Here is a 26,624-nt window from a genome sequence, read left to right as displayed (position 1 = left end):
GTTATTTGCTACTTATGCCAAAATGTGCTTTGCAATAATATGTATTGCTTTCTCAGGGCCGTAGACGACGACACTTTTTAAAATAGTTAATGATTTCACGGGTTCACTAGTTTTATTTTTTTATATATTTTTAATTATTTAATTATGATATAGCTGGTCATAAGCACATCAAGCACAGACACCAAATTGGCTGTACATGTAACATTATATTCCGTATAGCATCCTGGGCGAGCTGGTTCAATATTTTTTCCTCATTCAAAACTTTTTATTATTTTCTTGTATCCAATTAGTTAGAACAAACTGACCGACATTCACCTGTATTATATTTTTTGTATTCTTACAGGATATTTCTTACTGCTACCTATGGTGTATCCTGCCTTGATCCAGGATACAATCAAAAGTAATTAAGGCAGGGTACTATGCCATTAACATCAGAAATAGGCAGTCAGCAACACTTTAATAAACAATTGTAATACATTGAATAGCAGATACTTAGAATACCGTTTTAAATACACCATATCTTCAAGGCTACTGAACAAGGTGTGCTCCATGAATATATTATTGTGAAACGTTTTACCGTTACTTGTATTAGATATAAAATAATGACTGTAAATTTGGAAATTGAGACTGAATGAAGGAAGCACGTTGTGTAAATGTCTTCATGTATTGATATCTCAACAAAACAATTGTTAAGAATTACATTTCGAGAATGACACATAACTGGCTTTGGTCCAGGAGGTTTGGGTTGGTGGTTTTTATCAAAGGAATGTTTTAGGAAAAAAGAGGCAAGTCTGTGCATTTTAAGCTCAGTTTTCAAAGACTTTAGCTGAGATAGTAAAAAGATTTTCAGAATGAGAATTCATGAAAAAGAATTAGACTTCTTGCTAAGGCTGACCTTCCGGAGGAATGTAACATTGCCATTAGTTTTGTTGTTAATTGTAATCACACATTTCAAATATTTTGGTTAAAAATACATGAAATTTCATAGTGGCTCTCCTCAAATATTTAAGTACATTTATTCGTTGTTAGACAATTATGATCCTCCACCTGTGTCATGGTGTTGACAGCCAGAGAAAATGTGGAAGAACATAGCACTTTTCAAACCAGTTCATCTAAAAGGTGATTGAAAAGCCATATGATTGGCAGTGAATTGTATGTGCAGTTTGTAATTTTAAACTGTTCATAGCAGATTTCTTCAATTCAGTCTCCCACCTCCTTTCATCCCAACCTGCCATTTCAATATATTTTCAATAGTTGAATTTATTTTTTTGGGCTAACACAGATTTTCGGACAAAAAAAGGTTAAATCGTACCTAGCGACTAAAGGCAAGATTTATTTCCTGGTGGACAGCCCATTGTTTCGCCATGGCAATGGTGTAAATTAATCTGTCGCCCTGGTGGAGGGACTGCCCTCGAAATGTATAAATGACCGCCATGCTGGGGATCATTAATAAAGCGTTGCCAGGAACCACCCTTATGGCAGTTTCTGTCAGTGCATTTCACTGTTTGGAGCTTGACTCAGTCATTTTGAAGAAGGCCTGCACCAAAAAGTTTTCTTTTTCATTTTCAAAAAGAAAATCCCCAAACAAGATTTTCTTTTTGAGAATAGAAAAGCTAGTACTCCCCTTGCAGCTGGGAGTCGGCAAGGGGAGCATTTAGTAGTTTCCACTTTCCTGGTAGTGGTAGGCAGTGAAGACTGACCTCTCATTCCACCCATCTAAATCAGGTGGGCAAATTACACATTTGACTCCTATGCCTTACTACACAGGGCCCTCGACAGGCTTAATCATGCAGGAGGCAGAGTAATCTCAGTTTTGATTAAACCTATGGTATCGGGCAGGCAGACCTTCATTTTAGTGCTAAGTATACTATGTAGCCATTGCGATGGAGTATGCTTTCAGCCAAGCTATAAATCGGATCCTTAGATTGGTGGGTAATACACATTGGATTGAAAATTGAAACCGATTGTGAGTGCCAGTGAACGGAGGTGTGACATTAGTTTAAATGAAAAACTACAGCTAAAATGAAGCAATAAAAATATGAATTGTACAGATAGTGCCCAGATCACCATAAAGCTCTTCAGCGGCTAGTCATGTAGTAAGTGTGGTGTGTGTATATAAAATCAATTACAATATACACATTGCATGCAGACTATATGAAGCAGAATTCACCCTCTGCCTTTTAGTATCAGGATGCTTCTTTAGGTTGATATTAAACTCCTGAATGGAGGTCTTGGGCCTGATGATTGAAGTGAACTGTTTGCCTTTAATTTATATTCTTCCCATTTCATTTGCCAAGTTATCCTTTTTTGACTTCTTAGGAAACTGTCATTTTGTTGGTTTGCTGTCCTATTTAGGAGACTGTCTCCAAAGACCCAAGATATTCTTCAGTTACAGTGAAAGGAGCTGCAAATAATACTTTGAGTGCGTATAATGTCTGTCACAGACCTGCTCTATTGCTCCAAAGGCGCAAACCCAAGGCCCACTGAAGCTGATAAAGTAGATGCCCAACAAAAACACTGCACTAGAGAAATCAGACAAAAAACGGTTAAGTAAGCCCATATTACTCTACAGTAGAGATAAATAAAAAGCTCTGAAGTGCACACCCTACTTGCCAGTTTCCCCACCTAGTGGTGACCATCACAGCATTGATTGACACAATGGCAATCTTGAACATCATGTGCTGGCACAATACAGAGAACTTACAGTCCTGGAAATTCCTTGAAAGACATGCACATCAGTCTTAGCATACAAACACCTTGAATTAGTCTCTCTTGAGACATGTGACATATCCCATATAGCATGGACTGTCTGAGACCTCCACCTTCATATTCATCACAGAGGTGGGTAGAGGGACACCCCCTAGTGGCAAGACCACTGAGAACCTATATTTTCTCCAAACATCTGTTATGTTCACCCAAATATTGGGTCCCAACCAGTAAATCCCATTAGCCACAAAAGGAAATGAAAACTTTGCAGAGAAAAGGAAAACTGGCATGTGGCTCTCACCGTTTCTCTAGTGAGTCCTCTGTCATCTTCTGCAGATTCCACTAACTTGCACAAATTAAAAGTTACTAAAATGTGATGACTTGTTCACGCACAGTTGAGAGCCCTTCGCAAAGGTTAACTGGTCGTCTTTCAGTTGCTTATTTCTCTATTTGATTGTTAAACTGGGACTTATGAGGTAAGGTCTCTCTGCCCAGACCATATTATTTTAATGTGTAAAAATTACAAAAGTAACTGTAAAAACAATTTGCAGCATTATGCCAAATAATTTGCCTTTTCTTGACCCATTTTGTTTTTAAATTCAAGTTTATTCGGCCACATAAGGGCCATAAAAACCCACAGCTTGACACACAAATTGGTCAAACCTACTGTTAGGAATGGGGTCTCTAGTTGGCAGTCGGTTTGCACCCTGTCCAAGTAGGGACCCTCACTCTAGTCGGGATAAGGCAGCTACCCGCTCAGATAACCCATGCTCACCCCCTTGGTAGCTTGACACGAGCAGTCAGGCTTATCTCAGAAGCAATGTGTAAAGCACATAACACAGTAATAAGTGAAAGCACTACAAAAGGACACCACACCAGTTTCAGAAAAATAACCAATATTTATCAGTGTAAAACAAGACCAAAATGAAAAAAATCCAACGTACAGTGCTCAAGATATGAATTTTGTAAGATTTATCTTAAAAATACAGTTCCTTGAAGTCGCTAGCTCAACCTGAGGCTATCACGGCATCGTGATAAACAAAACCAACAATTCGGTCCGGCTGCGGCGTCGTAGACCAACTCTGGTGTCTGGAAGACCCGCAAACAGTACCTTGGATTTGCAGGGCGCTGTGATCCTTGCTGTGAGCTCCGGAGATTGGCGTTGCGGTGTCTGTTCCGGAGAGGAGGGAGTCGGGCCCTTGAAGTCACACACGTGTGGCTCAAACTCTGGGCTGTTGAAGTCCGGAGCTCTGGCCTGATGGCGTCGGGGCTGCGGTGCGAAGCGGGATGATGCAATGTGCAGTGCCCACAGGTCATGGTGCAGGCAGCGGCTCGGTGACTGCGTCCAGTGGCTCGGTGAGACCAGGGCTGCGGTGTGAAGCTGGGCAGTGCGACATGTGATGTCACCAGGACACAGTGCAGGCAGCGGCGTCGCCCTTGCTGAAGCACTGTCATCAGTAGGCCCAAGCTGGCGGGACGGTGTTTTGTGACCCTCACGAGTGGTGTCCACAGGCCACGGTGCAGGCAGGATACCTGGTGACGACACGAGTTGATGATGCTGGCGTTGGTGGACCGGGGCTGCGGTGGGGGACGGGACGGTGCTTCGTGCACTTCACGTGTGGTGTCCACAGGCCACGGTGCAGGCAGCGTTGGCTTCGGGGATGCCCGGGCTGCGGTGTGAGCAGGCAGTATCGGAGTGCAGGGCCCAAAGGTCACGGTGTGAGCAGCGGCTCAGTGAAGTTGTCCGATGACTGCGTCGGTGAGACCAGGGTCACTGTGCGAAGCGGGGCAATGCAACTCCATGCGGTGTTGGCAGGTCATGGTGCAGGCCAGCGGCTTCGTTGGCAGCAGCGCAGTGGTTTCTCCTCTTGAGCAGAGCAAAACACACAGTTCCCAGTGTTGCAGGTCGAGGAAACTGAAGTCTTTGGTGTCCCTGAGACTTCCAACAGGAGGCAAGCTCTACTCCAGGCCCTTTGAGAATTTTTTCAAGCCGGACACACAGCAAAGTTCACCCTTTGCATTCTTTTAAGGCAGAATCAGCAACTGCAGTCCAGCAAAGCAACACAGCAAAGGGACAATACTCCTCCAGCTCTTCTCCTTGGCAGAGGTTTCTCCTGATTCCAGAAAGATTCTAAAAGTCTGAGGGTTTGGGTCTTCCTCTTATGCCCCTTTCTGCCTTTGAAGTTGGCAAATTTCAAAGCAAAGTCTCAAGTGTTTGACAGATCCTTCCTTGTCCAGGCCAGGCCCCAGACACACACCAGGGGGTCGGAGACTGCATTGTGTGAGGGCAGGCACAGTAATTTCAGGTGTGAATGACAACGCCTCCCTCCCCGCCAGCTCAGATGGTTCATCAGGCTATGCAGGCTACACCCCTGACCCCTTTGTGTCACTGTCTAGAGAGGTGCAAAACAGCCCAACTGTCAAACTGACCCAGACAGAATCCACAAACAGGCAGAGTCACAGAATGGTTTAAGCAAGAAAATGCCTACTTTCACTAAAACATGTATTTTTAAATTGTGAGTTCAGAGACCCTAAACTCCACATTTTTATCTGCTCTCAAGGGGAATTTGCACTTTAAGGATATTTAAAGGCAGCCCCCATGGTAACCTATGAGAGAGAGAGAGGCCTTGCACAGTGAAAACCGATTTTGGTAGTATTTCACTTTTAGGACATATAAAACACACTAGTATATGTCCTGTCTTAAACATACACTGCACCCTTCCCCTGGGGCTACCTAGGGCCTGCCTGACGTAGTAAAAAGGAAGGTTTAGGCCTGGCAAGTGGGTACACTTGCCAAGTCGAATTGGCATTTTAAAACTGCACACAGACACACTGCAGTGGCAGGTCTGAGCCAGGTTTACAGGGCTACTAATGTGGGTGGCACAACCAGTGCTGCAGGCCCACTAGTAGCATTTGATTTACAGGCCCTTGGCACCTCTGGTGCACTTTACCAGGGACTTACCAGTAAATCAAATATGCCAATTATGGATAAACCACTCAACAGTACAATTTACACAGAAAGCATCTGAACTTTTGCACTGTTTAGCAGTGGTAAAGTGCCCAAAGTCCTAAAGCCAACAAAAACTGGTCAGAAAAAATAGGAGGAAGGAGGCAAAAAGATTGTAGATGACCCTGCAAAAAGGGCCAGGTGCAACACCTACCACATAATTTGGTGCTCCCCTGCTGCATAATTTTAGAGACCCTGATTACAAACAACTCAGTTGATATAACTACTACTCAGCGCAGAACTTTCCATCCTACTTAAAGGCAGTTGGGTTTTAGACCAACTGGAATAATAAAATCAGCAATCATCAACTTGTGAGAAGGTACTGTAAGCCCTTAAGAACCAGCCTGAAGCTTAATATTGTTTGACCTATCAGCAGCGAGTTACTAGGGAATCACAATCTTCTCCGCTGCATCAAAGGGTACATGGGTGAAGGATCTTGTTATGGCATGTAATTGTATCCACCAAAAAACAATGTATCCGTTTACCTCATTTTCACAAGCAATACCATGTAGGACACCCAGGGGTAATTCACATCTCTGTTGCGTTTAAATCTTTACTTGCTCCCCGTCGCTGATTCAAATGATATATTACAGATGCACTTTCAAACCTATGACATGATGCACATCATATCTGCCCTGGTGAAGATAGAATAATACATCTGCTTTTGTCTTATTCACTTGCAACAATGGATAAGGAAAGCAATCTTTTCTGCGGCAGCCAGAGTAAGAAACCTAGGTGTAGTTTTTTATATTTAGTTTGGAGTAGACTGCTCTCAACTCATTGTATCATTTAATTGACATTGGTAAACTCGGATAATAATGAACACAACAGAAAGAGAAAAGTTAGCTGAGGAATTATTTAGAAGTTTAGATAGTGGATACACAGTACGGCAAGCTACCAAAAGTGGAAACCGTGTGGGCAAAGAAGGCCTGAGGGATACATTTATTAGATTGGAGAAATTAAAGAAAAACAAAATGTCTAGATGGTGGGATAGTACAACACTCAATATAAGAAGCTAAATATGATACCTAGAGGTTTAAGGTCGCATATTTTTCCGCAATGTGACAATCTAGATGCTGATTTACTCATGAGATGGGAAGAAGAATTAAAATCTAATTCAATTAAACTTACGGATATTTTAATAAAAAATGCAGATAGAAAGGTTTTAAAACTTCAATCAGATTTTGACATTAGAGAAAGAAATTAAGGACTTGAGTTTAAAGGAGGCAACTGAGAAGAATTGTTATTCTTGATATTAACGAAATTTCAGGATGAGATCAAACGGAGAAAAGCTAGGAAACTAAAGAGGGATGAACAGGACTACCTTAATGGTAGAGTATTTGTTTTCAAGCAAATATGATCATTTGATAAAAAGTGCACGGTCTAGAGCACAATCTACTAATTCTATGGGTTCTGCAACTACTTCAAGAAGTAGTGTGGCAACCAGCTCAAGTGATATTGACCTATGGAAGCACAATCTTTAAACTCGGGTGCACAAGGGGGTGCTTTTTTACGAGAACTAAATAGGATCAAACAAGGGAGCTGGGAACAAAATCAAAAAAAGTTGGGAAGGAAGACAAGAAGAGGTAGGAGAGGAAAGGGTAGGAGAACAGTACTCAGGGATGCAGACGAGGTCACTGGACAAAAAGATATGAGCCTTTCCTCAAGGGAAGAAAATAATGTGGTCAATATATCTAAAAAGGATTTAACAGTTGATATGTTGACGCTTTTGAATAAGGGATTAGGCTTCTGTCTTACTAGCAGAGGAGATATTTGTAAGTCAAAAATAGATCTATTTAAATTCATTAGGAGGCTAAAACTTTAAAAAACATTTTGAGACCAATATGAAATCGGCAGATGTTGTAGCAACCTTTTATAATAGAGTACATAGTGAATTTTCAATACAAGACATACATGTTACAGTGGCTTTAATGTCCATTACTGATTATGAGGAATATCCAACAACTATATCTTCAGTATTACAAGAATTAAATGTAACGTCTGATTTACATGTCACTAGTGGTCTGAAGCAAAAATCAACTCGGATACCTAGACAGACCATGGATAATAACATTGATGTATTTTGTAAACTAGTATGGAATGATTTGGACAAATATAGGCCAAAACGAAAACAAACAATGAGATATAATTTAACTTTTAAAGAATATCAGGTGTTAAAAACTTAGAAGCATGATGATGAATTGATTATAAAACGTGCGGACAAAGGTGGCAATATAGTGGTTATGAATCGTGAAGACTATGAGAAAGAAATATATGCACAGCTTTTTTATATTGTTATGAGAAATTGGTGTACAATCCCACGGTATGGTTAACCAGCAAGATCAATAGACAGCTTAAAATGTGGTATGATAATTTATTGGATGATAAGGAATATTCGTACTTACAGGTGAATCGTCCTAAATTTCCATGTTTATATACCTTACCTAAAATACACAAAGAAAGTAATTTTCCCCCTGGAAGACCAATAGTGTCAGGTATGGGAAGTCCCACAGAAAGACTATCAGAATTTGTAGACCTATTTTTGCAACCTTTTGTAATTAATCTCCCCTCGTATAGTAGGGATACGAAACATATATTGAGTTTCAGATATTCAATGGGAATTCAATATGTTAATGGTTACTTTGCACGTGGTTGCTTTGTACACTAGTATTAAACATGAAAGTGGAATTCAAGCAATTAAATATATGCTGAACAAGAGATCAGCGAGCCTGATGGAACATACTGAGATATTACAAATGATTGATCTCCTTCTTAATCACAATTATTTTCTTTAAAAAAATGATTGGTTTAAACAAAAACAAGGGGTGGCAATGGGGTCGAGATTTTCTCCCTCGTATGCAAACTTATTTATGGGATGGTTTGAAGAGAAATGGTTGTGGGGTCTAGGAGCAGTGGAATGGCAGACACACGTCATGTATTGGGGGAGATATATAGACTGTTTTATCATATGGATGGGGAATGAAGAAGCTCTAAAGAAACTTTGCAATCATCTAAACAACAATGAGGTTAATATAAAGTTCACATATAAATATAGTTCAGAACGCATAGATTTTTGGGATGTGGAATTATTTGTAGAAGACAATAAGATTGAGAGTAGATTGCACCGCAAATCAACAGCATGTACTACTTTGTTACACGCAACTAGTGCACACCCGAAGAATCAAATGCAATACCGTTTGGCAAAATGGTTAGAGCTAGACGGAATTGTAGCAAAAACGGTGACTTTAACAAATGTATTGAGGATATGGGACAGATTTATGGACAGAGGTTATTCACCAGATATTGTCAAAGTCCCAGCTTAAAGCCTCTAAGATACCACACACACACACTGGCGCATCGTATAAAAAAAGGAGAATATTGATGACAAGATAAGAATAGTATTGGATTACACGGATAATTCAGTTTTATTACTTAAAATCATGAAGAAACATTGGGCAATTTTACTACAAGACCAAACTTTAAGGAAATATATTAGGTGCAAACCAGATGTATTGTATAGGAGAGGATCTACACTCAATAATATTCTTAGCCCTAGTTATTTGAAAGAGAAAACTAAGCCGAACTGGCTCAATGTACATAATTTGGGCTTTTATAAGTGTTGTAGTTGTGCAATGTGTAGGTGGGCGTGGCATGCAAAAAGCGACTTCCAAGGAATTAGTAATAACTTTACCATAGAAATGCACTTTAATTGTAACACTAAGTATGTTATTTATATGCTAGGTTGTAAATGTGGTGAGATATACGTGCGCAGCACTATTCGTCCCCTTAAAGCGAGGATTTCGGAGCATTGGAGAGCTATAAGACGAGGATGAGCGCTATCCCATAGCCTCGCATATGAGATCTTGTAAGGCACAGGGAGGACATAAAGATTTCAAGTTTTTTGGATTCGAATATTGTGAAAAAAATCCAAGGGGTGGTAATGGGGAATTGGCATTAAGAAGGAAAGAATCAGTTTGGATTATGCGCCTAGGGGCACTGGAACATGGTTTAAATTCTGACCATGAGTTAGAATACTTTCTTGGGGACAGATAAAATAGGAGGTTTATGATCCATCATGAATCATGATATATATAACTGTGGGGTTAATATTTATATGCACAGGGATTGTTTTTATCACAAGGCAATTAGGATATCATTTCTATACATAATTAATGGATGGTATGATTGAAGAATGGAACATATGTACGTACTGTAGTTATGTATTTAGAATATTTTATGGGTGTCTTAATTGTTAAATTTTTTTCTTACAAATAGAGCAGAAGATTTGAGTACGCGCGAACAGCGCAATAAGATATTGAGACTGACCCTGTATATGAAGGTTAGGACGAATAAGATTTGATTTGTTCACTAGAGAAAGGTTACTCACTGTATGTGTAACCTTGAGTAAGCCTACTAAAGTAAGATATTAATGATTAGTCTGTCTTCGATTTCTCAGGCTAGAGGGGGCTGTTCTGAATACATTGAGGATGTAAGCGGACCGCTTTACTCCCGGACCCAATGGAGTATTTTGGATCTATTTAATATTAAGAGACCATTGATTGTATAGGAATTACGAGTGAGCGTTAGGTTAGTGCGCCATAAGGACGAGTCCGTTTTCAATGTTTATGGCCATAGGGGGCGGCCTAAAAAGACCGACAAGCAAACACTCTCCCTTTACACGTTTTCCTAGGCACTCAGGGATTGCAGGCCAGTAAGAGAAGGTACAAATTCATACGGTGAGAAGGGAGAAAGTTTGAATAACGTTCATACATGGTATTGAATAACTTTTGTAATTTTTTAGGATACGCCTCCTCTACATCTGGGACATCCAAATAAACTTAGTACATGCAAGTAAATATACAGAGTAAGGTAAGCACTGCTATTGGTGGATACTACTATATTAAGTATTAAAAAAGGACCTGGTCTATTAAGACAATACAAACATACCTTATATTTACAGATTACCCATTGCAGCATAACAAATAATTGAATGATTAACAAATACACAGATTTCTACCTATGAGACTGTCCATTTCGAGATAAGGTATTGGCCACCCCTTCTTGTATTGTTTTCTTTCATTTGTATTGATCTTTTTTTATTGATACTGTTTAATGGGTATACTCAAGCATCACCGAGCATGCTTTTCACGTATTGATTCTATTCATAGGGGGTTACTTTTTTAATAATTGGGTTATACAATTTTGGCTTCACACGAAGAGGTGTGTGCACATAGGGATTTGTTGTTTTGTAAATTAGAGATTGGTATTTTATTGTACAATGTTTGGAATCACGGTTTTCACATGCAATTGTACATCAAGTCACATTGGATGGTGAGGGGTCATTCATTAGACTGATTTACATTTTAAAACATAATTATATTGTATGTATTCAAATTGTTTGTTGTAGAAAGTCCTGAAGAAGTCAAGGGGTTTTCCCCAGACTAAACTCATGTTGACTGGGACGGCAAAATGGGACGGTGATGTGAGCAAATTTTGGATACAAGATCTTTCAAGAAGAATAAAGAACATTACGGTTAAATATATGGAGGACTGTTTTATTTATGGACATTCATAATTATCAAAGTATTTTGTATTAGGAATATCAGATGAGTGCCATTTAAAGTCATTATATTGGATAACAGTTGTTGTTATCATTCGGTTTTTTTGGGGGGATTTCCCAGTGAAGGGCACCGATTGGATAATTATTGGGATAGTTTGAGAGGGAGCGCCATTTACTCGATATTAAATCACCCCTTGAGAGTTTTTTGTATTTAGGTGTAATCCTTGTCAATGGCCACTTCGCTCCTCCAGTGTATATTGTGACAGTGTGTGTACACCTCCAATTTGATATACTTCTCAATCACCCTTTAAGCTGTCCCTGGAAATTGGGCATTGTCGCTCCTACTACCACAACTTGATTATTGTACCAACATATATAAGGTCTCTAAGAAACTTCAACTGGTGAAAGAAATGAGTATTGAGACTAGTTCTAATGGTAATAGGGACTGAACACAACACTCCCGTTCTTTGCACATTGCAAATGACTACCTATATTACAGAGAGTATTTTTCAAAATGCTTTTCATTGCCCCCTGCATATTGGTCTAGGTGTCTAAAGCAGCATCACTTCTGTATCTTAAAATATGAATACTGTTTGGGAAAACAAATTCTCTGGGTGAGATGTTACTGAGCGATTGCCAAGATTAGGTAATTTGGCATTTGCTGAGGCCAGCAATGTATGCTGTGACAGAAGTGACAGGATATTGGAAACATTTATCTATAACTCAGGAACAATAGCTGCTCTTTGATGTACCTGCTGCTCCCCCTTTGTGACAATGTGATTACCTTGTTGGAAAGGATTAACATCTGCTTGTTGGGAACAAAGATATGACTTTCAGTTGTTGGAATGTTTGTGTGCTCCTCAGAGTCCGGATAGCTGCAGTAGTGGCAGCAATAGAGGTGCAGGTGTCTCTTGACAGTGGAAGATAGTTTGCCTGGGGCAGAAGGGCGCACATGTTAATGGTATTAGCATTATATGGAAAATACCAAAACAGAAAATGGGATACATTGGACAGAAATCTCAATATCTAAGAGATGGTGGCACCAGAGATGATGGCATTTCAAGACGACGCACTCAGATTGCATTCTGTTACCTGTAATTCGTTGGACGTGCTAAACTAGGTTTCAACCTTCACAAAACAATTAGTTTCTTTATAAAGTGGAGCCAAGCGTTGGGGGGGATATACAATCTGGAGAATAGGACAGGAGCAATTCTTCTGAGAAGTGAGAGGAGAGTGTATACTACATGAGTGCCTCATAAGTTTACATGTCCTGCTTTAGTGGTCAGGGGCGGTGAGAGGGAGCATAGGATCAGTCTAAGATATGTTGGGGGATTAGTGATAGAGAAGTATGGGCAGTAATTAGAGAATTGATGGCGATGATCAAGGAATAGGTGCTATGTTGGCAGTATCTGGATGTAAGTAGGAAGGCTAAGAAAAGTGAATTTGAGAATTCAGTGTGTGACTAGGTCATGGATATTCTAATCATTGACTTATTGTAATATTTAAAATAACGGATGTACCGTACATTGTATGAGTTTAACAAACTTGGTTTTAGATTATTTTGTTGATGTAAGTTTCTAGTGTTGTGGTTTGTGATTGCTGCAGGTTTTTTCCTATGTTGGATGAAATAGGCCCAAGGTATGTGCTAAGCAGTTGGGTGGGAACTTTCAATATGTCAAGGTTCATGGCCTGCCCAATTAAGACGACCATGGCCATCCAATGGCTAACCATCCTAGGATGGTTTCCTGCTTGGTATGAAGGATTTAAGAAAAAAATGATTTTTATTGATTTATTTTTCATACAAACAATAGGAAAACAGCATGTCACCATCACTTCCATAGTAAACATCTTGACTAGCTTACAGCCTTTTTGTACACCCCTGGGTGTTTTCTTTGCAGGTGTCCCGTTTTGTCCCTTACCCACAATGGACCTGAGGTATGTTGGGTTTGTGGTTATTTTCTGTGTTCTCTATAACCCACCCAGTGTGGTTTCCGGGCCCTCCCTTTTTTGACAGCCTCTTGCCCCTTTACATCACTTTTCTGCAAGCATGCACCGGCACATATCTTTCCTAGTCTTCCCAATTTCAAGCAGCGTTTCGTCTCTCTGCTAACGGGGATGGTGTTTGGAGTATTTTGGTATGTTGTCACCCCCCCCAAATATTTAATACTTACCTCTTAGCAGTTCTTGCAACTGGCCTTTGTATTACCTGTGTCATACCTTCTTCAGTTTCTCTTCAGTTTCTCTTCAGTACTGGTCAATCTGAGGACAAGCTCAGACTAAATGAAAAAAGTAACCTTCTTGATTGCAGCCTCCCTCACAGTTCAGTGGGGACGCCCTCCTTATTTTATGCAAGAGGATTGTAGAATAGTATAATTTGTGCAGTATGCTGAGCTGCACTAGGCAAAACCCCGATCTTAAAACAATTTCCTGTGGGCCACGCATTACTTCCTCCCACTCTTACTGGCCTAGTGTCTGTCTTTTTTTCCTAATCCGCCTTTAGAGTCTGGAGTACTGGAATATTGTTAATTATTTTTCTATATGTCAGTGACACTGTACCCTTGGTGAATGGCTCTGCCAATAATACGTCTTCCAGACGGGTAAGTTCTTTTAGTACTGTTAACAGTCGAAGGAGGGAGAGCAGTGCATGCCTAACCACTGTATTTTTTAGTTGCTGTTATTTGGTATTATCTTTAAGGGGCTCAATTGGTATCAGGTCTCCCTTTATCCAGTGGTCACCTAGTGTGAAAATTCCTGTCATATCCCACGGTCCCCTAGTTTGGAAGTTCCTGTCATGAATATCACTTTGTGAAGCTTTATAGATTTCCCACCTTTTGCAGTTAATCACTGTCCCACAGTGGAGTTTGTTCCATCAAGGTGCCTTTCCATCCTAAATGTGATGTTGTCTTTCCCAGGGTGCCACCACCCTTTCTTTGAGCCGGCATTCGCCCTTTAAGGTGGGTCCTGTACAGTACTGCAGGGTATCCCCTAGGTCCCATCATTTGTCTTTCCTCCCTAATCACTGGTTTTTCCTTCATCTGCGAACACTAAGCGTTCACTACTCCCAGCTGAGCGGCCCAGTAATATGCTTTAGCATTTGGCAGGTCTATTCCTCGATCATAACTCCCCCCCCCACATTAGCTTTTGTAACGCATTTTGGGAAGGAATTTCCTTCTAGAACAGTAGTCTTGTTTTTGCCTCTATGTTCTTAAAAAATGCTGCCAGGATTTTGATGGTGCATAGGAATCTAAGCAAGGCGATTATCTTGAAAAGGGCTACTCTGCCCAGCAGTGACAGCAGCAGCATTCACCAGTGTTTCACATCTGGTTTACAGCGTTCTAGCAGAAGGTATACATTTTAGTTTGGAACCTTTCTTTATATCTAGTAATATATATCCTCAGGTATTTGAATTCCTCATTCACTTTGGTTATCTCCCAGCTTGATAGGAGGTGCAGTAGTCCTCCAGTGTGTGGGTACCGTTGGGATTTACCCCCAGTTTATCTGGTATCCTGGTTATTGCCCAAAGGTTCTGAATAGGTGGAAACATCTAGGAGCTGTCTGAGCTGGTTCTGCCACATAAAGGAGGATGTTCTCATCATACAATGATATTCTCTCTTCGTAAGCATCCGTCCAGTGTAGGCCTCGAAAAGAGGATCTTGCTGGATCCAGGCTGCTAGCAGCTCCACTGCCAGAAGGAACGTCATGGGGGAGAGTAGGCATCCCTGCCAAGTGCCCCTCCATAGTGCATTTGGATGACACATTACACAATTGACTTTCACCACTGCAAGCAGCTGTTGATATAGTAGCCATCCCCATTGTTGATAGCGAGGACAAAAGCCCAGTTTGTCTGGGGTTCCGAACAGGTATGTCCTTTCAGGCGTCCAGGGACAGCAGCAGTGTTCGCTCGTGTATACCATGTGCCAGTCCCAGAACCCCGTACAGGCGCCTTAGCTTAAGTCTGGCTCTTCTGTTTTGCATGCATCCCTATCGGTCAGGGTAGATCAATGTCAGTATTACTTTTTAAATCCAGTCTCTAGTACTTTTGCAAGTATTTTCGCCTCTCAGTTTAGCAGTGATATTGGCCTGTATGATGTGCATTAGTTGGGTATTTTGTCTTCTTTTGGTATGACTACTATGGTGTTCAGTCTTTGGTCTAGTGGAAGCAAGCCTTCGTTTCTGGCTTCCAGTAACATGTATGCCAAGATCTTAGAGTTCAATATCTCTGGGTCCCTGAGCCTTTCCTGTTTGTTCAGTTCTGAAAGCTGTTGCAGTCTCAGTATTATATATTTCTGGGTCTAGGAATAGTCTGTCTTCCAGTGAGAGGCATGGCATTGTTATGTCCCTGAGGAATCTTGTATGTCCTCTATAGAGTTCATTGCTGAGGGTGTGTATAAGGGGGTATAGTAAGTGACAAATACCGCCGCTGTCTCCAAGATTCTTCTCGCTAACTCTCCATTCATTTTTTTGTTGTCCAAGTTCGTTCGTTACTTTATTTCGGCAAATATTGCCATAAAAGTCAGGACAGGAAATAAATACGACATACATAAATACATTATACAATAAAATATAAGATACAATACATACAGTTGGCAAGAAGTATATGGATGTCCCCATGATTAAGCAGTATCATTAAGTGTATAAAAATATAAATAACAATTTATAAAATAATTAAAAACCAGAACTAAGAGGAAAGAAAAAAAAAAAAAAAAAAAAATTCTACTTGTCGATAAAACAGTGCATCATATACCTTTGCAAGGAGGTGGATGAGCGGGCCACCTGACAAAGCTTTACAATTTGTGACCAAGTCGATTCCTGATAAGGTACACATTATATAGGAATCTGCTTGTGCCAAACACCACTAGTTGTGAAGTATTGGACTGAAATATGCGCACTGCTTCTTTATAGGATCTGACCCCCACATATTTACAAACGGGTTTGATCCACCGATCCCTTGGTTTCTTGTATACTGGGCAAAAGAAGAGTAAATGAACAACGTCTTCTTTAGCCCCTAAGGTACAGAGAGTGCAGAGTTCACATCCTTTTACCCCTCCCCAATTGCATGTGTAAGCATTAATCTGTAAGACCCCGTACCTAAACTGTAAATAAAGTGTTTTTGCCAGAGGAGGGCCGACCTCATCCAAAAATTGTTCGAATTTAGGTGTATCTTTTATGTTTAAAAAATTCAAAGTCAGAGTACCAATCGATGAACTATGCAATAGCTCTCCGTTGACATAAGACCAAAAAGTGTCCTTTACATTTTTCCTGGTACATGTTGTCATGTTCTGTGGAGCTTCCCATAGGTGTGATAAACCTAATCTCTCGTACCACTTAGATACATATTTTAACCAAGGGGTATTCATATGTCCATCTATCTGAGTTAGTTCAGTCAGTCCGTTCTTGTAATCACTCAACTCCGGGGTTACCCATAGCCTGACCCAATACAGCAATGGTCTTAATAATGCTTGATAGTCTGCTCTTTTAAGATTAATATCAAGGAAAACAGGGACTAGGGGGGTTCTTGTCGGTATTTTAAGTAGCCTTCGTACAAAATGGTTTTCCGTTTTTCCAAAGTTGTTATTGCAATGGAATCCCCAGAGTTCAGCGCCATAAAGGGCGGTCGATTGGGCCTTTGCTTTATATACTTCCAGTGCTGGTGAGATTGCTTTAGAGTAACTGGCTCCGTGTATTTTTAAAATAGGCATTGAGTTTTGTTTAAGGGCTAGGATGCTTTTATCCATCTGCCCTTTCCAGGACAGGTTACTATCCAGCATCATCCCCAGATAATTGAAACTCCCTACCTGTTCCAGTTTTTGGTTATCCAAGGACAGATTATTCCTGAGGGATTTCTTGGAGTTTATTGACATATACTTTGTTTTGGTAGGATTTATTTCTAGCCCCTTCCCCACGCAATACTTCTGGAAAGAATCCACCAAATTCTGTAAACCTCTCGGAGTTTGAGAAATGAGGATGGTGTCATCGGCAAATAGTAGTGCCGTAACCGGCTCGCCACCTAGCTTCGGTGAGTCATGTACACAATCCCTTAAATAGATTGGAATATCATTAACATATAGTGAGAAAAGTGTAGGAGCTAACACGCAGCCTTGGCGCACACCACGGTCTACAGGTATGGCCCTTGAGGTCTCACCTTCTTTACCCCACCTAATTTTTGCATAGTTCCCTGTGTGAAGCTTGATAAGTTCTTTAAGTAGTTCCCCAGGGACCGCCATGTTTCTTAATGTAGACCACAACAAATTGCGAGGAACAAGGTCAAAGGCGGCCCTTAGATCCATGAATGCCACATGGAGGCTACCCTTCCTTATGTTTATATACTTCCAACAGATGCACATGAACCTAAACACCTGGTCAACCGTACTTACTTTTATTCTAAAGCCAGCCTGATATTTGGTTAATATTTTAGTCTCTTCAATCCAATCTAAAAGCCTGTTTAAAATATGTCTGGCATATATCTTTTGAAATGAGTCTATCAAACTTATTGGGCGGTAATTACTTGGATCATAGCGATCACCTTTTTTAAAAATTGTCATAATTTCTGCCCCTTTCCAGGAATCGGGGATTGGTGTGCCTGCCACAATGGAATTACTCAAGTAATTTATGTAAGGCCCCCACACATCCACATCATATTTTAGAAGATCTCCGGGGATTTTATCAGGGCCTGGGGCTTTGCCCAATTTCACAGCTAATAAAACCTTATTAGTTTCTTCTAAACTAAAGGTTAATGGAGCAACACTTATCTCTGAATTTGTCTCATGGTACTCAAAGGGCAAATTCTCCTGTTTGTTAGCATAGAGCTTAGTGAAGTGGTCGCACCAAGTATTTTCATCTAGGAAAATATCCTTTGTTGATCTGCCCTGCTTATTTCCATTAGCGATTAAGTTCCAGAACATACTCTGATCCCGTAGCTTAGCTGCATTCAAGAGATCCTCCCAGAAGTTTTCATCCCATGTTTTTTTAGCTTGGGCCAGCATTTTTTTGTGGGCTAGTCTATTGTTTTTTATATCCAAGCTGTTCCCGGATTTTACTGCCTGGATTAGTCTTGATTTTGCTATACGACAGTCTTTATTATACCATGGGTTCGCTGCCTCAAGATCATTCCGTTTCCTATTACCATTTTTTTTATAGATTTTGCTCAATAGTGGGGTTAATGCGTCTACCAGCTTAAGATGTATGTCAAGCACACCTTGTGTTCCCACTAATGCTGTCTGAAGGCCTCCTACTGTGTCAGTAAATACATTGTATATATTTATCAGCGTTATTTCAGTTCCCAAGATATAGGGCCATCTTAGGGCACGCCTGTTATTAGTTACCTCTAGTTCCGCGACCGTGGTATTTAATAGGGTCTCTTCTTTGGATTTAATAATGAATGATTGAGAATCCAGCCATAGTAGGAGGGGAAAATGATCACTCTCCGTCCTAAGGTCTATCTTGAAATCGGTTATTTGGTCCCATATATTCCGGGTAGCCATTACAAAATCTATATGGGATCTGAAATTTTTCTTAAAATAGGTTGGGGCTGCTGGTCTGTCTGAGCGAAATCGACCATTACAGGCCCTTAGGTCATGCGCCACAGTCAACTGTAAAATCTGTAAGGCGGCTTTTGTGCCTTTAGCTGCACTTACGGATTTTAAGGGCAGGATGTCATTAGCAGCATCTTGATCGTCAAATAATTTTTCCAACCCCGGGATAGGCTCATATTTACAGTTAAAATCTCCACCAACTAACACCTTTGCATTATCTCCTAATGAGTCTAGAACGGAGTCCAAGAGTTCTACTACCTCTGATTCCTTGTTAGAAGGGAACGGTCTGTTATATATATTTATTAGATGTATAGTTTCTTTCCCTCTTGTTTTGATTTTAAGGCCTAGTAGGTCCGGGGAGGGGATGGGTAGCGGGGTGACATCTATTTCTAGGGTCACTTTAACCCAGATGACCAGTCCTCCTGAGGCTCTCCCTCTAGTTGATGGAATGGCATGGGAACAATAGGTTTTATACCCCAGCCTATGGGGGGTTTCTACAATCCAAGTTTCTTGTAGGAGTATGATGTCGTAGTTCTCAATATAGGAGCACCATACCACATCCTCAAGGTTCCTTGCTAAGCCAGCTATGTTCCATGATATCAATCTAATACTTGATTTTCCTTTTACACAGGGAGGATCTAATACTGTAAGTAGGTTGTCTTTTTCTGTAACATCCTCCAGCTCAACTAAGGGGTTTGGCTCTTTATCTTGGTTGTAGTTTTTACTAGTGTCTTTACTAGTGTCTTTACCCTCCATGGTCACTGAGAGGCACTTATCCGGTACACCCGAACTAGTTGTCTTACTTAAAATAGAATAAGGGGATTTAACGTTGCCTACCAAATTAACTGTCTTTGTATTTCTGGGACTCGAGGGTACTATATGTTCCGGTTCAAGATCTTCTATACTCTGTTTTTGTTCCCACGTCTGGGTGTATACTAACGTTTCTGTGATGGGATCCCCTGCTCGTGGGAGTCAATCGTTTTCGTCCAAAGTGCTCAGTACCGAGAAGGTATTTCCAGTTGGGGTATAAGAGCTAGTGTTTCTTCTAATAGTCAAGGGTCTGTGTTTTTTAGAAGGTTCTGATGTACTGGCTAAGTGTCGATAAAAATAACCCAGAGGATGCACACCCACGTCAGATTCCTTTATATCCAAGGAGGCTGCTCTAAGAAGGACAGTCGCAACATGTTGAGGGTGCCTAAAATTGACAATTACACAGTCTCCCTTACATTTTTTCCTTGCGTTTCCGATCCATGGTATCCGTCTAGTAGACAGTATTTGATCGGATAGGTGTGGGGGGAAACCACAATTTTTGTTTAACCAGGCAACTGATTTCCGTTTGAGAGAATCATGTGATTCCTCACGGAAGTTCACTGCTGTTGGGTCTAAGGGAGGAATGTTCGTAAGGACTATGACATAGGGTTCACAATCAGGTGGAAGGTTAATAAAATTTGGTCTGTTCACAGGAGTAGTGTTCCTCACAATATTAGATGCAGCTGCTTTCATATGAGGGGTGCTATCCACCATACTTGGTGGCTCCCTATATTCAGGTAAACGTGGCATCTGTGCTTCAACCAATTGTTCAGGGTTGCCGGATTGGACGGATAGCTCAGACTGTTTCATAGTCTGTTCCATATACATTTTGTCTAAAAGTCCACCCAACCTAGATACCTCCGTAGATAGTAATTCAATCTTTTCCATAAGAGGTTTAGTCATATGGACTAGTTTTTCCTCAAATAGCTTAGCGATGTGGCCCAAGAGAACACCGTTCACATCGTCCTTGTTAATTGTAATCCCATTTTCAGCTACATTACTTCTATGACCATATTCTATCATTGGTTCTATTGTTGGTTTGAGATGAGTGTTACCCCGCTTGGATAGCATTTTTCTGCATTTTCTAACAGTTCTCTTAGGGGGAGAGTGAGACGATGCAGGCTCACTCGGGGGCTCCAATGGGACTTGATTTGGTGGCTCTAAAACTAAGGGTAAAGCGGCTGAGTTTTCCAAAGGGAAAGCTTCAATATTAAGGGGGTCCATCATAACAGAACCGCTACCATTGTTTACAGGAGAAAACATTTCTGGGGTGGACTCCTTCCCTAAGGACTTCCTTCTATCAGTGTTTATCTTGCTCACCATTTTAACCAGGTAATTATCCAGGGTGGAAATATTCTTAGCCATTCTACACCGCCTTCACGAATATGACGACCACTACTAGTTTTTGATAAATACTAGACTGTCTAGTTTTACGGCCCTGCACTTCACAGAACTTTTATATCGTTTACAAAGTATAGGGCCTCTACATATATCAGCAATAACACAGAACAGCAAGTGTATAACACCCAGAAGACACAATGAATCAATTTAAATGGAGCCCAGGTATACAACTTACTAAAACGTTATCAGATTCAATAAAAACAATTACAATTAATTGCTTAGTGAACTTGCTGAACCCGACCCCTTCTGGCCCCCTAACGGCTCCCTAACGGACTCACAATGGCCTGTCCTTTGCCCGACCCCGCTCAGCCAGGGGCAGGATCAGTTTGATATCACCTTCGGGCGTGTGAGATCCGTTTGTTCTGCTTCCGTGGTGCTAGGGGACCTGGCTAAAGTAGTCCCGTCCTGGTCCGTCAACGCTCCTCCCACACAGCGGTCGCAACGTCGGGCGACGGCGGGGGGGAGACGTGGAGGTCAGCAGAGGGAACAAAAGGGACAGCACCCCCCGAGGACCACAAGGGCACACAGGTATGCTGCACGATACAGGTGTAATTAAATTACAGCATTAATGTCTGTGACCAGATATTAAAGAGGGGTGGCCCAGCCCAGCCTCTTCCTGTCGATGACGGGCGAAGGACGGGCCCGCCCTTGGCCCGGGCTTTGCCCGGGCGCCGCCCGCGTCCCGCGGTTGCGGGCGCGCTGTGAGGTTAAGAAGGGCTTCCCGCCCTATCAGCAGCTGAGGCTGGCTCCGACAATGTTTAAAGGGCTCCCGCCCAGGAAAGAAGTTGTGCGCGTCCCGCGGTTGCGGGCGCGCTGTGAGGTTAAGAAGGGCTTCCCGCCCTATCAGCAGCTGAGGCTGGCTCCGACAATGTTTAAAGGGCTCCCGCCCAGGAAAGAAGTTGTGCGCGTCCCGCGGTTGCGGGCGCGCTGTGAGGTTAAGAAGGGCTTCCCGCCCTATCAGCAGCTGAGGCTGGCTCCGACAATGTTTAAAGGGCTCCCGCCCAGGAAAGAAGTTGTGCGCGTCCCGCGGTTGCGGGCGCGCTGTGAGGTTAAGAAGGGCTTCCCGCCCTATCAGCAGCTGAGGCTGGCTCCGACAATGTTTAAAGGGCTCCCGCCCAGGAAAGAAGTTGTGCGCGTCCCGCGGTTGCGGGCGCGCTGTGAGGTTAAGAAGGGCTTCCCGCCCTATCAGCAGCTGAGGCTGGCTCCGACAATGTTTAAAGGGCTCCCGCCCAGGAAAGAAGTTGTGCGCGTCCCGCGGTTGCGGGCGCGCGCTGTGAGGTTAAGAAGGGCTTCCCGCCCTATCAGCAGCTGAGGCTGGCTCCGACAATGTTTAAAGGGCTCCCGCCCAGGAAAGAAGTTGTGCGCGTCCCGCGGGCGCGCTGTGAGGTTAAGAAGGGCTTCCCGCCCTATCAGCAGCTGAGGCTGGCCCCGACAATGTTTAAAGGGCTCCCGCCCAGGAAAGAAGTTATGCGCGTCCAAGTACTATTGTATACTTTGTTCTCCGTGCTCTATCCAGGCCTTTAGTTCCTCCGCTTTAATTCCTACATTGTAACTTCTGCACTGTGTGGACAGGTATGCCACCTTGGCATCATGTTCAGCAGGTCACAGTATTCCTTCTGTTTGAAGTTCAGCATGCATTGCAGTTCTCACCACCATCCAGCAACAGGCTCCTTTCTATGTCAGGGATTTCTTTCTCTTACAGATAGCCTTGTGGTGGTTTTAGTGTTCTGCTCAAGTTCACACATTCCTTCTGCCTCAAAGGCACGAAAATGAAAAAAAAAGTGGGTGGAAACTGACGTCAGCCCGCCAATGAGGGCTTCTTGTGGCTCCCATGTCGTTACATGGAGTTGAGTGCAGAGCCATGGCATTATGACGTGCTAGTTGACGTGGAGAGCTATGAAGAAAAAAATCAGTGGAATGCTGCCACATTGTTAACATTCAAAAGGTGAGGAATGAAAAAGTGAGGAATCCACAGATAGACATATCCATCAGAAAGAATGTTCAGAGAAGATGGAGTTGGCTTACAAATACATGGCCTTTAATCAAATCGAAGAGCTGGAAAATAAATCTATAAGAGAAAATCTGAACATCAGTGACTTGGTGGAGGAGGCTTAAGGGGCAGATATTATGACCTTTATGACGTGTCTGTTTTCTTCACTTCTTGGAGACAATGACAACAAAATGTACCTAGACAGAGCTCACCTAGTGGGCCTAAGAAGATCTCAATGGAACACGACCCAACAACATTCTGACCATACTTTAGTACTGTCCTGAGAGAGCAGAAACTTTACAAGTGCCAAGAAAGATAGCAGAAATCTCTCTTCAGGGTCATCAACACCTTATCTTCAAAGACATGTCTCAAGCTACTATCTTCAAGTGTGCAGCCTTTCATGCAGTAACTTGCAAAATAAACTTACAAAATGTCAGATACAGATGGACACACCCATTTGGGATTGTGTTCGACTTTTCAGGAGCAACACCACATCATGCTGTTGTCAAAAGAGAGGTGACTAAGGTTCTGAAAATGGATTTTGGATGTCTTTGTCAAAAAAAAAAAACGTTCACAGAAACTGCAAGGGTTGTGAGACTACTCCATGGGTTCCCATGACCCCAATGGCTGCAGCACAAGTAAAGAAGAGGCAAAAACCAAATAAACTCAATTGACATGAAGAATGCAGAGAGAGCCTTGCATTAGCAGGAGACATAGCATTAAAAAGAATAAGAGGATTCTTTCCCAGATGAATAATTTACTCTGGGAGACACCACTCCTGTAACTGCTAGGCCGTATGCCAGGGTGAAATAGGTTCACCCCAGATTCAACATTCATTACTTTATTCATACATCTCGGAACAGTGAGGAAGAGTGATGACTGAAATTAAGCTGTAGGAAACCTGTACCTGGAACTTCATTAATTTTCCATTGTGGGGATATGTTTGTTGAAGTCAAGGCCAATCTGACATTTTTCAAAATCTTTAAACTGACCAACTAATGTTTGACCAATTTATCCAGGGTTTTTCGGAAAGGTGTGTGAGGTAAAGAACAGGATCTAACTAATCAAATAAGTGTGTATTCTAGGAACACAGAGTAGACTTCCTGAAGGCGAGGGCAAGAAGTGGTCTTTGTGATTTCCATAGACCCCCCCAGCTCAGGACAAAGAAAGAGACAGTATGAATTTTATTTTAGATGGACATCCTGTGCAGATAAGTGCTCTGCAGTTACAATCTAGAAACTAATGCCAAAGTAGTGACCCAATTTTGGTCAGTCCCTTGTTTTGGTGTGAAACTCTAGTTTTGAAGGGAGTGCATGGATCTCTAAAGGGATGGCACTTCAGATTACCACATCTCAGACAACATGGAGTGGAACCTCCATCTTGTAATGCATTCATCCAAGGATAGCACACTTAACAAGGACTCGCACAGGACATGCACATTTACCAGTGTAGTACACAGACACCTTTGCTCCACACATGTGCCACGTTGCTAATCTCCACATGCATGAAGGTGAAGCAAGTGATCCCTGAACAGATTTAACTGAAAGACGGTAACACTGCACCTTATGTTTTGTGGTATTACAGCGGAAGCCTAGCTATAGAACAGAGCTCTGAACTGTATGTTAAGGCCAAGGGGTACATTTACAGAGAAGGGTGAGCCCCAGTTTCGTGAGTGGGTAGTATTTTTTTTAAAAAGGTGAGTCATCAACTTCTTTCTGAATTGCAGACCTTTGAAGCGTTTCTGATATGTATAGGGATTTATGGGACAGACACTTGAAGGTCACGGTTTCAACACTTGATGGTCCTCCAAAAACGTACAAAGCTGTCAATTGCCCTTTCTAGCGTTTTACTTGGAAAAAGCAGAAGAGAAATTGGCCGGTAGTTGGAAAAACAGGCAGGATAAGGTGACCGATTTCAGAGTCAGCGAAACATAAGCAAGTTTCAGAACTTTTGGAAGGGCTGCTGTTTTTAAGGAAAATTAAAGTTGTGAAATGTAGCACCAGGAGAGGACCCAGGGAAGAAAATACTTCAGCTGGGCAGGGGTCTAATGGTGACCCGGATTTGACCTTAAAAAGCAATTCTTGAACTTCTGTTACCTCAGTAGGGTCAAAATTGTCTAGTTGACCAAGAGTATTAACAGATGGACAATCATAAATAACAGAATAGTCTCTGAATTCTAATAGTTGCTCAAAACCCTCATGCATCTTTCTTAGCTTGTCTTGCAAATAAAAGGTTAGGGAATTATATAACTCTTATGAAGCTGGAACTGAGGTCTGGCAAGCCTTAGGATTGATAAGAGGGTGGCAACGTTGAATAATGATCCATAACCAGTGAGTTTAGACAGAAAAGGCCATCCTTTGTTTTTTCTTTCACATTTTTGTCTCTGGTTTTGTGACATCAATGCTCCTTGAATGCTGTTGTCTTTCTGAGGTGGTTACTTTCTTGTCTCCATATGTGTTAAAAACACCGTTTTGAATGCCTTGTAGGTAAAGCTCTGTCTTGAAGATGATCTGGGCCTGGGGGTGGACTGTACTTCCTCTTACTTCAACCTTAGGGTAATGTGATCAAATTTCTCAGAACTTTGATGAGACATGCCCTTAGCGTACAGGTATCAAGTCCTGTGTCCTCCCCGTCTGCCGCACCTTCGCTATCATCTCAGTTGCTGTCACCTCCCAGTCTCCCCCTGTCTTGGAGAGGAAGCTGTAGTCACCTTCTAGAGTGGGTCGCGGAAAACATCAGGTGAAGCCACAGTCCAGCAGAGCCTTGTGATATATGGCTGAGGGGCAGAAAAGACGTGGAACTCCTCTGATACTCACAAATGTAGTGTCTACTGGCGAAAAAACACGACTAGACAAAGACATGCAGAAGGGAAGGACGGTACGGCTGTTTACAGAGTATGATGGCTTTTTCCCAACAGAATGGGTATAATTTAAAACGTTGTTTTCTGCTCTCAGTCAGAAAATTCAGGGTATAATTACGAGTCACAGGCATGTTTTATGTGTTGGAGAAGCAGAGATTGTCATACTTCTATGGTTTCTACATGACATTTATCAAAATGTATCATTTTACATCTTTAGACCAAGCACAGAGGCATGTCATTGGCCCATATATTTCTTCCACTGGGTCCTCTCACTGCAGTGATATCTTACTTCTCTTACTTCCAGGATTGATTGCCTCAATTTGCCCATAAAGCATACTGCTCCTAATAGTCTTATTGATAGATACTAAGTAGGTCACAAACCAATTGTATGTGTATTCGATTTTGTGTAGTTAATATCAGTGGGACACAGACATTAGCATTTGTTTAACGAAGTTTAACTGTGTTTGTCCTAGAAAAAACGACTGTTTTCAAAAGTATACAAAGGTATCGGCCATGCTACATATTTGTGTGTGGGGTATTATTACTTTAGATGAGGGGCTTGTTTTTATTCAGTGAAGTGTTTTTCCTGCTGTTCACCCTCCTCCTCTCCCTCCCTTAGAACTCACTCACATGCCTTTGTCTCTACTCCTTCTCCAGCTTGTATGGTATTCGGGCTCGAAAGTTTTGTGAGTGAGATGTTGAGATTGTGCACTGAGACTGATACGTGCATGGTGATTTTCCATAAAAGTGGTGGAGGT

General features: G+C 41.8%; 1 protein-coding gene across 2 annotated transcripts in view; it reads left to right on the top strand.

Annotated features, from left to right (window-relative positions):
* THBS3 (thrombospondin 3) overlaps positions 1 to 26,624 on the top strand; it is a 246,044-nt gene that overhangs the window by 1,983 nt on the left and 217,437 nt on the right. Inside the window, exon 2 of one of the 2 annotated variants that reach the window (XM_069218425.1) lies at positions 10,515 to 10,582. The exons of the other annotated variant lie outside the window; for it this stretch is intronic. The gene's annotated coding sequence lies outside the window, so the exon portion shown is untranslated. The remainder of the gene's footprint in view (positions 1 to 10,514; positions 10,583 to 26,624) is intronic. 2 annotated transcript variants of the gene reach the window in all.

This window comes from Pleurodeles waltl, chromosome 12 (assembly GCF_031143425.1).
Source record: "Pleurodeles waltl isolate 20211129_DDA chromosome 12, aPleWal1.hap1.20221129, whole genome shotgun sequence".
NCBI lineage: Eukaryota > Metazoa > Chordata > Amphibia > Caudata > Salamandridae > Pleurodeles > Pleurodeles waltl.
The sequence above is the reverse complement of the archived record's forward strand: the minus strand, read 5'-3'. Positions and strand labels throughout refer to the sequence as shown.